This window comes from Hippopotamus amphibius, chromosome 1 (assembly GCF_030028045.1).
Source record: "Hippopotamus amphibius kiboko isolate mHipAmp2 chromosome 1, mHipAmp2.hap2, whole genome shotgun sequence".
Lineage (NCBI taxonomy): Eukaryota > Metazoa > Chordata > Mammalia > Artiodactyla > Hippopotamidae > Hippopotamus > Hippopotamus amphibius.
In genome coordinates, this window is record NC_080186.1 from 93,926,521 (window position 1) to 93,939,848 (window position 13,328).

A 13,328-nucleotide genomic window follows, 5' to 3' on the forward strand; every position below is an offset into this window, starting at 1 on the left:
TTTGTCTTTCTGACTTACTTCACTTAGCATAATGCCCTCTAAATCCATCCCTGTTGCTGCAAGTGGCAAAATTTCATTCTTTTTTATGACTGAGTAGTATTCAATTGTATGTATATACCATATCATCTTTATCCATTTATCTGTGGATGGACACCTAGGTTGCTTCTATATCTTAGCAATTGTAAATAATGCTGCTAAGAACATTGGTGTATATGTATCTTTTCAAATTAGTGTTTTTGTTTTTTCAGATATATACTTAGAAGTGGAATTGCTAGGCCATAAGGTTGTTCTATTTTTAGTTTTTTGAGAAACCTCCACACTGTTTTCCACAGTAACTGCACCAATTTACACTCCCACCAGCAGCATACAAGAGTTCCCTTTTCTCCACATCCTTGCCAACATTTGTTATTTGTGTTCTTTTTAATGATAGCATTCTGACAGGTATAAGGTAATATCTCATTGTGGTCTTGATTTGCATTTCCCTGATGATTAGCAATGTTGAACATCTTTTCACATGCCTGTTGGCCATCTGCATTTCCTCTTTGGAAAAGTGTCTATTCAGTTCTGTTTGTTTTTTTGATGTTGAGTTTTATAAGTGGTTTATATATGTTGGATATTAATTCCTATTGGTCATATCATTTGCAAATATTTTCTCCTATTCAGTAGTTTTTCTTTTCATTTTGTCAGTGGTTTTCTTTGCTGTGCAAAAGCCTTTAAGTTTAATTAGGTCCCATTTTTCCATTTGAGTTTATTTTTGTATATAGTGTTAGAGAATACCTAGAGAAAAATGAAAACAAAAACACAGTGATCCAAAACCTCTGGGACACAGCAAAAGCAGTTCTAAGAGGGAAGGTTATAGTAATACAAGCTTACTTCAGGAAATAAGAAATATATCAAATAAAGAACCCAACACCTAAAGGAACTAGAGAAAGAAGAATAAACAAAACCTAAAGTTAGTAGAAGGAAAGAAATCATAAAGATCAGAGCAGAAATAAATGAAATAAAGACTGAAAAAAAGAGCCAATAGAAAAGATCAATGGAACTAAAAGCTGGTTCTTCAAAAAGATACAGTTGGTAAACCTTTAGCCATACTCATTGAGAAAAAAAAAAGGGAGAGGTCCCAAATGGATAAAATCAGAAATGATAAAGGAGAAGTTACAACCGACACCATAGAAATACAAAGGATCATGAGAGACTACTATGAACAACTATTTGCAAAACACGGACAACCTAGAAGTGCACAAATTCTTAGAAAGGTACCATCTCCCAAGACTGAACCAGGAAAAAATAGAAAATGTGAACAGATCGGTTACCAGTAATGTAACTGAATCAGTAATTTTAAAACTCCAAACAAACAAGAGTCCAGGACCGGAGGTTTCATGGGTGATTTCTGCCAAAGTCTTTAGAGAATTAACACCTAACTTTCTGAAACTATTCCAAAAAATTGCAGAAGAAGGAACACTTTTGAACTCATTCTTAGAGGCCACCATCATCCTGATACCAAAATCGTACAAAGATACTACAAAAGAAAACAAAAAAAGAAAGAAAGAAAGCAAAGGAAAAGAAAATTATAGGCCAATATCACAGATGAGCATAAATGCAAAAATCCTCAACAAAATACTAGCAAACTGAGTCCAACAATACATTAAAAGGATCATACACCATGATCAAGTGGGATTTATCCCAGGGATGCAAGGATTTTATATCTATAAATCAATCAGTGTAATACACCATGTTAACAAATTGAAGAATAAAAACCATATGATCTTCTCAGTAGATGCAGAAAAAGCTGTTGATAAAATTCAGCATCCATTTGTGATTAAAAACTCTTCACAAAATCAGCATAGAGGGAACCTACCTTCACATAATAAAGGCCATATATGATAAACCCACAGCTAACATCATACTCAATGGTAAAAATCTGAAAGCATTTCTTCTGTGATCTGGAACAAGGCAAAGATTCTCTCACCAATTTCATTCAACATAATTTTGGAAGTCCTAGCCACAGCAATCAGAGAAGAAAAAGAAATAAAAGAAATCCAAATTGGAAAGGCAGAAGTAAAACTGTCACTGTGTGCAAATGGCATGATACTATACATAGAAAATCCTAAAAATGCCACCAGAAAACCACTAGAACTCATCAATGAATTCAATGAAGTTGCAGGATACAAAATTAATATGCAGAAATCTGTTGCATTTCTATACACTAATGACAGAGTATCAGAAAGGGAAATTAAAGAAACAATCCCATATACCATTGCATTAAAACTTATAAAATACCTAGGAATAAACCTACCTAAAGAGGCAAAAGACCTGTACTCCAAAAACTATAAGATGCTGATAAAAGAAATGGAAGGCAACACAAATAGACGGAAATATATGCCATGTTCTTGGATTGGAAGAATCAGTATTGTTAAAGTGACCATACTACCCAAGGCAATCTACAGATTCAATGCAATCCCTATCAAAATACCTATGGTATTTTTCACAGAAAAATTTGAAATTACTTATGCCTTGGCAAGTGAGTTTGTTTCTGAACTTTCACTCGAAAAAAAAAATTGAAAGAATGAATAGCCTAGGTTTAAAATGTGTGATATAAGAGTCTCACAAATATCATTGGTCCAAAGATCCCAATCCAGAATGTTATATAATTGGAATAGCTACTGTGTCAGCTCTTTCTTGCTTTGTGACTGGTGCCTAAGACAACTAATAATGTGCTAGGAATGTATTGAGAGGACAAAGGACAAAACATTAGAATCTCAAAATCATTATTTGTCTTATTTTAGAAGAAAGCATTGGCTAGGAATCAAGAGAAATAGGTTTTAGCTCTAGTTGTGCTAATAACTCTGTGAGTTCAGAGCAAGTCCCAACCAGTATAAGCAGAGTCTCCTCATCTTCAAAATGAGACTGTTATACTTGATTTGTGTTTCTCAGAATTAATCTTCAAATAAAGGCTGTAATGGTCAAAGACTTGGGAAATGTTGTTTGCAATATTTCCTTCTAGGAGAATCACAATATGTATTAGCATATTAAAGGCCCTGAGATGTCCTACAGTAAAGGAACATTTCCATTTTATTTCACCAGAGCCTCCCACACTTAGTCAAAAAAAACCCCCAAAGCCCAAAAAAGAAAACAAAACAAAACAACCCTCTCTTAGTACCCCAAAGAATTAGCATTAATGGATGCAGGGTAACATGGTCTTTTTCAATTTCCGGTATCGTTGGACTCTTCATATGATATAAGGGAACAATTGAAAACAAAGTGTGTGTGTTCGAACTTTTTGCATTTCTAAGGACAGATTGATATTTCACAGCAAGGTCTAATTTTAGCTATCATCCTTCCTTTATCTTTGTTACACTGAGAGAAAAAATGAGACTATTTTAGTGAAAGGCTAGTTTTGATAGGGAGTACCTTTCTTTTTTTTTTACTGCTTCTCTTATTTTTTGAACCTTGGGGTGTACTGTGTATCTTTAAGAATTATAGGAAATTCACTATTCTATTGGAATAGATAGGGATATTTTTGTTTTGTTTTTAAGCTAGAGAAATTGTGATGGAGGAGTCAGCAAAGATGTAAAAAATGAAATGCCAAGTGGTACAATCTGGTACATTTTAGAGATAAATAGAGATGCTGGAGGATTTCTCTTCCTCTCAGATGTAGCTCCTCAAACTCTAATTACAGCAATAAACTAAAATCATGTGTGTAAAGGAAAATAAGAGTAACTAATACTTAATGTATTATTTTTATTTTTTTCCTTTGCTCTGGAAGATATTCTTGAAACCACAGGCTGATTTTAGTTAAATGTGGGTCGCCTTCCTTCTACTCCTGAGGAGTGTTAATGAATAACAAATGAGAACCCAGCAAAACTAAAATAGTATACAGCTAAGGGATATCATCTTGTCTAGGAATTGTGTGGCTGCCCTGGCTGCTTTTACTCACTTGGTCCTGCTAGAATATCAGGGAAGCAAAGCTGTTACAACATATTGGTGACATCCATGTGTAATTATAGATCTTCCAGTGCTGCTGAGAAAAGGGAGCAGATGGGGGTAGGGTGGGCCAAGAGATGATGGGATGGGGGAGTCTAAGAGGTCAGCAATTTGGCAGGTTGGGAGGAGGAGACAGCCTCATGAACGTCTATATTGGAATTAAATAGTGTGTATGGCAAATAGAGAGTCATAGCATTGCAAAATCATTTCTTTTAGAACTGAAAGAAACCATGAAAATAATGTAATCTAACTCCCTCTTTTTCAGATATGAGAGTAGTAAAATTAATTAACTAAGGATCATATTGTTGCATAAGCAAAATTTAGATCCAGTAGAAGTGTGTTTTACTCATTGATCTGCCCTCAGTGCCTATAACTGGGCCTGGCACATAGTAGGCATTCAGTAAATATTTAGTGAGAGAATGAGTGAATAGGTGTGAAATATCCTTTTGAGCATCAAGCAAACTAACCATTCTAAGAATCTGTACTCTTCCCATTAGGCATCCTATGGCCATCTTTGTGTATTCCTTACACAAAACTGCAAGGGGAATTGGAGCTAAGCACAATATTTTTGCTAGTGCCACTTTATCCAATATACTAAAATTGCAAAGCTTCAATCTTCAACCAACTGTCCAAAGTTAGAGAATAAAATTTATCTACCTCAGATACCAGGTAGGATATTCAGGATAATATCACCCTACCCAGACACACATTGTTTCTTCTATTATTTGTCCGATTGGTGTTTTTAAGACCAGAAAGACTCTCGGTTCCTTTCCTGGTTGAGGGCAAGTCCATGAAAAGAATTGGACTCTTCTGTTCACCCTCAAGAAATATTTAGTAAAATCATAATATCACCATATGCCCCAAAGTTGCCTTCAACTGATATTTGTCACTTGGGTTCAATAACCAAGGAATCTTAAAGTGTATAAAAACCATCTTACAACTTGTAAATGAGGCCTTTAAATATTGATAAGGTCAAGGTTGGGGTTGCAAAGAATTTGAGCTGGGAAGACAAGGAAACAGACACTGACCTTTTGTGAACATATGTCTTTATTAAAATAATTCAAGTTTATTATACACTCAAGTAGAAAAATAAGATTAAAAATATTAATAGTAAATGACTGATTATGAGAACAAAGGAGAGAGAGAATGAAAGAACATAATGTGTGACGAGCTCCCAGTGATGGAATTCTCGGTAATATTTATTTGTGCTTTTCTATATTTTTCACATTTCATTTATTGAACATATCATCAGAATAAAATTAGTTTTAAAAATAAAGTTAAAATTCAGCAAAGTTACAGAATACAACATCAACACAAAAAAAGCAGTTGTGTTTTCATACACTAACGGTGAACAATTCCCAAAGGAAATTAAGAAAACAATGTCATTTACGATACTATCAAAAAGGATAAAATACTTAGGAACAAACTTAACCAAGAATGTGAAAGACTCGTACACTAAAAACTACAAAACATTGCTGAAACAAATTTGAAGAAGGCATATAAATGAAAAGAAATCTCATGTTCATGGCTCCAAAGCTGTTAAGATGTCAATACTACCTAAAGCAATCCATACAGTCAATGCAATCTCTGTCAAAATCTCAGTGACAATTTTTGCAGAAACAGAAAAATCCATCCTAAAATTCATGTGGAATCTCAAGAGACTCCAAATAGCCAAAGCAGTCTGGAAAAAGAATAAAGTTGGAAGTCTTACACTTTTTGATTTCAGAACTTATTACAAAGCTACAATAATCAAAGCAGTGTAGTACTAGCATAAAGATAGACATATAGAACAATAGAATAGAATGAAGAGTACGAAAATAAACCTCACATGTATAATCAAGTGATTTTTGACAAGGGCGTCAATGCCATTCAAGGAGGAAAGGACAGTATTGGGAAAATTGAATCTCCCTGAATTGGGGTTGGAACCTTCCCAGGTAAGTACCTAAGAGGCTAAGGTAGGGAGATTCTTATCTCTGATGATGCCTCACTTCCCCAGTTCAGGATTTCCAGGTAGTTCTAAGCACCTCCCAAAAGTATACCGAGGGCCCTCCTGTTGATAATGGCCAAACATTTCCTATCATGCTAACTTTCCTGAAAATAATGAGTACAAACTCCATTCTAAATGTAAAATCAATTATTTGAAGGCCCTAGAGAGTGACAAGAGGCAGGCCAATATTGGAGGGGACAATACTTGGAAGAAAGGAGAGGTGTTGTGAGTTTCCCTTTTTTTCTGCTTTTCCCTAAGGGCAGGCCTCAGTCTATGCTACGCATGATGGGGAAGGGGTGGTGCAGTTAAAACTCAGATGGAAAATCTTACCTTATTGATTTGAACAACCAGAGGACAGGTTGAGGCAACCACGGCAATTAAAATGTCAGGAGAGAAATATGAGAAGGAGAGAGTCAGAAAGGGGAGAACCCTAAATACTATGTACAAACTCTACCTAAATATCTGACTGATCCCTGAATCATTGATGTGTGGGGCAGTCTCCAAGCAGCCTACCGAAAGCTAAAAGAACTGAACTTTCAGCTGCTATTGTAGAGGAGACAGAGTATGCAGTTTGAATTTAGCCACATTCACTGCATGCTAAAACAAAGAAACAAAATCAATATTCTTCAGAAGAACATAACAGAATGCAGAATCTCTACAAATTGTCATTCATAGTGTCCAAATAAAATAGCAAATTACTCAATATCTAAAACAAACAAACAAAAAGCATGACCCACATTGTAGAGAAAAGCCAACTGAGACCAAATTCAACATGACTAAGGTGTTAGTACACAAAGATTTTAAAGCAGCTATTGTAACAGTGCCAAAGGATATAAGAACTGTGATTTTAATAAGTGATGATATGAAATATCTTCAGGGAAATGTAAACTATTAAAAAATCAAATGGGAATTCTAGTACTTAAAAGGCATAATTTTTAAAATAAAATTTCACTGGTGTACTTAAGAGTAGGTTGGGGCTGCCAGAAGAAAACATCAGTGAACTTGATGATAGATCTGTATAAGTTATCAAATATGAAGAACAGGGAGGAAGAGGGTAGAAAATAAATGATCCAAGCCTCATGGACAATATCTAAAGGTTTAATATGTGTGTAATATGAGCCCCAGAAAGAGGGAAGAGAGGGAACTGAGCAGCAGAGATATATGAAAAGTAATTCCTGAAATTTACCCAAAGAAATAAAGTTGCAGTGAACCCCAAGCAAGATGAATATCAAGAAAACAGCCCCTAAGCATCTCATGTATTCAATACAAACTACTGAAATCCAGTGATAAAAATTAGATCTTGAAAGCAGCAAGAGAAAAGAAAATACATTACATATAAGTAAACAGCAATCCAAACAAACATTGAAATCCTCATCAGAAACAGAAGACAGTGAACAACATCTTTAGAGTGATGAAGAAAAAAAATAATGTCAATTTAGAATCTATACCCAGTGAAAGCATCTCTTATAATGAAGGCTTGTTAAAGTCATGTTCAGATAAAAGAAAACTAATTCATCACTATAAGACCTGCACTAGAAGAAACACTAAAAGAAACTTATCAGGCTGAAAGGAAACGATATCAGATGAAAACTTAGAACTATAGGAAACAATGAAGAACAATGGAAATGGAAAATATATAGATAAATCTAAAAGACCAACTTTCCTCTTTCTTTCTTTAAAATGCATGACTTTAAAACAAAAATTGTAACAGTTTATTATGATGTATATGCAGAAATAATGCATATAAGAACTACTGCATAAAGCATCAGAGGAAGAGATACATGGATCCTCGCAATTTCTTACATTTAGCATGAAGTGGTACAATGTTAGCTCTAAGTAGATGGTAAAAACTTAAGGGTATATAGTGAATCCTAAGAGGAATCATAAATAATAATAATTCAATGAGGTAGATCTTAAAAGCCAGTAGAAAAATTAAAAATGGAAATCTTAAGAAATACATAATCAAACCAAAACTATACCACCCAAGAACAAGGAAAGGAGGAAGCAGAGTTATCTGAGGAGCCTGTGTGCCTAGACATCCACTTGGGGTGCTTTGGGAGGTTGATATTTTTAAAAAGTAGAAAACAAAAATACAGAGGCTTAAATTTTTTTTCCCACCTCCCCTCTCCCACCCCAGACACAATGACTTGCTCTCCCTTAGCCCTAAATCTCCTGGTGAGTTTCAGCTTAGCCTAGCAGTCCCCCTCCTATAGCCCTTACCTGCTTAATCTGTTACCAAACTTTTTAAAAACTTAGAGGAAAAAAATGCGTTTTCATATTTGTGGTGTATGGGACCCTCTAAAGTCAGAAAACAGAGCAGAGACCCATTTTGTGGGGGCCCACAGGCAGCAGTGGTGGAGAGGAGGTATCCACAACGTATGACCAAAGTTTTCATCCTAGGGAGCCAGAAGGGTGATGGTGCCTTTCGTAATATTTTAGAAATGGAGAGCGGTACCTATTTGAGACAACAGTGAGCTCATATAGTGAGGTGGATAGAACTACAGTCTGTCATACATAGTGAAGTAAGTCAGAAAGAGAAGGACAAATATTGTATGCTAACTCACATATACGGAATCTAAAAATGGTACTGATGAACTCAGTGACAAGAACAAGGATGCAGATACAGAGAATGGACTGGAGAACTCGAGGTATGGGAGGAGGCGGGGGGTGAAGGGGAAACTGAGACCAAGCGAGAGAGTAGCACAGACATATATATAATACCAACTGTAAAATAGTCAGTGGGAAGTTGTTGTATAACAAAGGGAGTCCAACTCGAGGATGGAAGATGCTTTAGAGGACTGGGGCGGGGAGGGTGGGGGGGACTCGAGGGGGGGGAGTCAAGGAAGGGAGGGAATACGGGGATATGTGTATAAAAACAGATGATTGAACCTGGTGTACCCCCCACCAAAAAAAAAAAAAAAAGTGGTAATGGCTTATGGTTAATTGGAATTATGAGACTGGTTTTAACCAGGGAGGAGAAACTTAAATATGATAAGTTATTTGTTAGTGAATGTATGAGTACATTGGCCTATTGATAATCTACAAATAAATTGCTATTTTACATTCTCTAAATTTTCATCCAAATACAAATGTTTCATTAGAAATAAGCAGATAGCAATCATTATTATCTTTATTATTACTGATTGCCGCTCTGGTATTTCTTAATGGCACGAGAATACCTAGAAAGTATTCTTAGCCCACATATAACTCTGAAAGTATTGAGACCATTAATGTTGGTATCATAGGACAATGGTTTGACTCTTCAATGAGTATTCCAACTCAGATGGAAAATATACCAATAATATAAGCATAGAGAATAAGATTTTGGATGAACATCACATTATAAAAATATCTTGAGAATGTTTTATTTCCTTTGGAGAAGGTTTTTTTGTTTTGCTTTTTGTTTTTTTTGTTTTGTTTTTTAGAATAGAGATAAATAAATGGTGTTTCTTCAGAGATCTTGAGGACTCAGGAGACGTCTTTAACATCATGTTGTATTTTTCTGCACTCCTATCCAAGATGATCAGATCAGTTGAGAGATCTCATCCACATTCATTTCAGAAGCATTTTTTTATTGCCCAGCTTCATGGCTGATTACAGATCAGAGAAAACATAAGGGTGGAGTATGTGCTTTTCTTGGTTCAGAGGTAGATCTCCAGATCACTAGAACCACTCAAAGGCTCTTTGGTTCTGACAGCTCTGCCACTTCTCTAGCCACTGTGAGTCTGGGAAGTCAGCAGATCACAATCTAAAATGCAGTCTTTTCTGTGTTCTAGAGTGACCCATTTAGAGGAAGAGATAAAGCATGCTGAAAATGAAAAGTATGTAGTGTTAATATCAAAGGAGACCATGGCAACCACCTTCTTAACTTCAGCAGCACAAAGAATGTAAAATGTACCAAAATCCCATAATGTATAACAGAAACTTATATGAAAATAGGCCAGGCAATGTCAGAAATACACTATAATCAAACAGGGAAAGAAATCTATTTTGGAGGTAAGTAGTCATTTGATTAAACTTGTTAATACAATGCAGACATTTCACAATTTTAAGAATAATTTATGTTTGTGGCTTAAGAAGGAAAAGAATAATCAGTTACGTTTAGTTAAACAGAAAGTTATAAGCTTTTTGAGAACATGATAATTGGTAAAAATAAAAAGGAATAGAACATCATTTAAATGGGAATCAAATCAGGTGGATGCTAATCCAAGAACTGTAATATGGGAAATAATAATACCTACCTTACCTCCTTTACAAGAATTTTGAAAAATGAAAAATACAATACAAATAAATTTAAGCACTTAAATGTTTAGTGCTTACTAGTTCCTATCAGTATGCCAATTGCTGGAGATAAAAAGATGAAAAGCCACAGTCCCTATCCTCAAGTTGCTACCATCTGGATGGGTTGATAGCCACTTCACAGGAAAATTATAAAGCAGTGTGGTCTGTGCGGTGATAGGGATGTGTATAAGGTTGCTATGGCAACAGCAGGAAGGAGGAGGAAGACCTTTGGGAAGAGGGAAGCTTTCTGGAGGACTTCCAATATTCTCTTCTTCATCAAGGTTATTTCTAAACGATTACCTCCATGTGTTTGGTCAAACCATACGGAATTGTTATTATTAATCAGTTAAAGATGGTTGAATATTATGTAATGATTGAAAATATCTAGTGCCCTATTTTAGTATTGGTACACACTTAGACATGTTTTTCTTCTCCTTTCCCTAATATAAGTATATCTGGATAATTTATTCACAGTAGACTTGGTTCCAGACACACAGAAATATTAAGTAAAATGTGGATTTGTAAGACTGCATGTTGTTTAATCAGACTGAATGACAGGCTCAGTTTTCAATACAAAGTTAATCCTGTTTTCATTAAATATAAATGTTATTTATGGGAAATAAGAGTCATGCAGAAGCAAGAGGACATCTCTCAGGGTTTCACATTTTATACTTGCTTAGTATTGATGAGTTTAAACCAATAGACTTCTTTGCAATTTGATTATTTGCTCCTTTCCTTGATATTGATTTTCTATTAGATTTTGCTACTAACAAAAGCACATGTAAAGATTTCAGTATTATTTTACTACCAAAATAAGATGCCAGAGGAAATTACTACCACAGTTGAGTTTTTGACACAAACTAAGTTAAGAAAATATTAAGTTGAGGCAAATGCTTGTTAACCAACTCTGGTTTACATGGAGAGGCAGCAGAGGGTGGCTGGAAGCAAGACCGACCTGGGTTCAAATCCCAGCTCCTTCACTTGCTACTTGATAGATTTCAGAAACATTGCATAACTTAAACATCTCAGTGTCTCCGTCCCCCTCATGTATAAGGTGAAACAAATGCTGCCCACATTAATGAGCTATTTTAAAGATTATTAATGTATATAAAATGTAAGCACATATTAAATAAATGGTGGTTATTACCACAGGCCCAGGAATGGTAGTGAAAATTGAATATTATGACTTCAAAAGCAGCTTTGGTTTTTTTTTTTGTCAATTATTTTTTATTAGTCTCACTATAACATATTGGTCCTATCAACATTAACCATTAATATTTTTCTTCTTTTACTAATTCTATCTTCCTGTATTGTTGGACTATATTTCCTATATTGCTGAGTTTGTATATATACTAATATATAATTCATACTCTACTGTACCTTCATTAATGCACTTATGTTGTCTGTCTTAATTGTTTCCTTTCCCTTTAAAGACTTCAGCAGGTTAAATTTATTATTACCATATTTCTGGAGTTCTCTGTTGATAGAAATCCCCATGAAAATTAAAACCAGGAATTGCAAAAAGAGCAAAGCAAGTTCAGGTTTTCTAAGCTTGGCTCCTTGAGTCCTCGGTAAATGTTGCTATATTGCACCCCATTTCCTCTGGGTCACAGATGTGTGTTTATCCTTACCAGTGATGGATGGCCTACTTTGACATTTTGCATGGATGACTCTTGAGAATGAAGACTATAGTTATAAAAGATTCATTGGTTCATCCTAGCGTCCTAACATTGTCACCTTGACACACAGTGACAGTATTATAATGTCCATTGACCCTGTTGGACAGCAAAAAGGAGAAGAAAATGTCTCAGGATCATCTAAGACAGAAAAAAGAGTCTGGGACTTCTTTTCCATAGGATGCAATAACTAATAAAATTTTTAGTTTTGTTTTTCCTCTGGCTTCAGGGAATCTGCTTTTGAGAGGCAGCAAGACCCCTGTGTGCTGGGGAGGTTCAAGGGTCACCAACTTAAGAAGCACCTCCAATTCAGAGGCAAATCCGTGGGTTATGAGGGAATTGGAGCAGAGGTTTAGCAGGTGAAGGAAAAATATGTGGGCTCAGAAGAGTGGACAATTAAGTGAAGAAGATATGATACAGAAGGAATTATATACTATATAAATGACATTCAAAACCCAATTAAAATTAGTCACTCTTTGTACATCATCTTTTTTGATTAGTGGTTTTATTTCACCTCTATTATATATTGAGTATGTTCTATTAGGCAAAGTGGACTTCTTAAATATAAGTATTTTGCTGGATTTGGGAGTAACTTACAAATATTCTAACACTTAAAAATAAAAAGTGACTGACCCATCAGTACCCAGGGAAACTCTGACATACAAATGATAACCTAAATTTTTAAAAAAGCATATGACCGAAGCATTAATAGAACCATAATTAGCATACCATACAATTAACCATAATTGTAAGACAAATGTCAAAGTTCAGACTTAGATGCTTTATACAAATAAAACGGTAAACTATAAAAATGTAAAACATACTAGAGGAGGGCTCTGTACATTGAGATATGTGTCTTTACACTCAACTAATTAGTCGCTACTGAATGTTTTTGCTTTGCTCAATGGCATGTGGTACATAAATCATTGCAATATGTTAAATGCAAATGGTTGTTAATAGAGGAACCATCTGCTCTGTGCTGAAGAGTTTGTTAAAAAGAATGTGGTGAACCTACTTTGGATAATGTTGAAAAACTCAAATACCAAATTTCTAAAATGAGCTGCCTCTGTTAACCCCAACATTACTAATACTCTTCTGGCCTTTTGAATTGCACAGATTCATCCTAAACCACAGTGTGCGCTGTTTTTGTGCAACCCCAATGGACACTTCTAAAGGCAGAATATCCTACAGAGTCTTCACACAGCATGGGGACCTGCAGTGTCCTCAAATTGTGTTCAGGGATTTAGAACAAGCAATAAATAATCAGATGATCCTCTCTAGAACATCTTTGCTAACGTGAATAAGACAGACTCTCCATCCCTGTCCCTCCTGGAAGCTATTCCTTTATAGCTGTAGATCACTGGCAAGCTATAGACTGATGATGAATTGCCGTGGGCATC

General features: G+C 35.3%; 1 protein-coding gene across 2 annotated transcripts in view; it reads left to right on the forward strand.

The window, feature by feature from the left end:
• Window positions 1-13,328, forward strand: part of NTNG1 (netrin G1) — a 322,383-nt gene that overhangs the window by 178,124 nt on the left and 130,931 nt on the right. The window lies entirely within an intron of this gene.